Source organism: Frankliniella occidentalis, unplaced genomic scaffold (assembly GCF_000697945.3).
Source record: "Frankliniella occidentalis isolate FOCC.00 unplaced genomic scaffold, Focc_3.1 Scaffold45, whole genome shotgun sequence".
Taxonomy (NCBI): domain Eukaryota; kingdom Metazoa; phylum Arthropoda; class Insecta; order Thysanoptera; family Thripidae; genus Frankliniella; species Frankliniella occidentalis.
The window spans coordinates 1468135-1468829 of NW_026267175.1; positions in this window are offsets into that span (position 1 = coordinate 1468135).

Consider the following 695-nt stretch of genomic DNA (forward strand, 5'->3'; position numbering starts at 1 on the left):
CAACCGCCGATTTTGTCGTGGACTTGTTTCAAGTTCAAAATTCCGAAATATGGAGTACTTCCGTGCGTGTCCAACAGTCCTATACTAGGGGAAAAAATGTGTGTATTTTCGCTACGGGAATACGATTGTTTTGTGGGAAGTTTTACAGCCTATAGGTTCGGAACATCTGTAAAAAGGTGTGACAGTTCCGAATATTTCATTTATTTATTGATCTCCGTTAATTTTGGACACGATTTAGTTCCTTACGTTGGTGACATTGATACCAACCAAATTTTATGCGCGTCAAACGACGGCAAACAACGTAAGAAGTAGCCGAATGCGAGCAGTACCGACGTTAATGACGAAATCATAAATTAAAACATTTAAAAAAATGAAAAAGAAGCTGGTCAGTTGCATAATTCTTTTACAGCATGATTTTTAACAAGAGCTAGATCTGTGCCGCGCTCTCCTGTCAGTGGCGGGAAGTTGTTTCTTGACTACGTGTGTAATACGCTCGCATTTCCGGTCATTCCCTTTGCCGGCTTATTTTGTCTATGTGGGCATACTATCGGGTAAAACTAAAACGCCAATCATCCTTATGGTCCAATATAATGACGACAATCCCACCAATGTTCACGGGTAATTATTTGTAGAAGAGAGGGGATTTCGCTCTGTCGCTGAAAAATGTACGGCTTGGCGATGACAGTGGATATCTT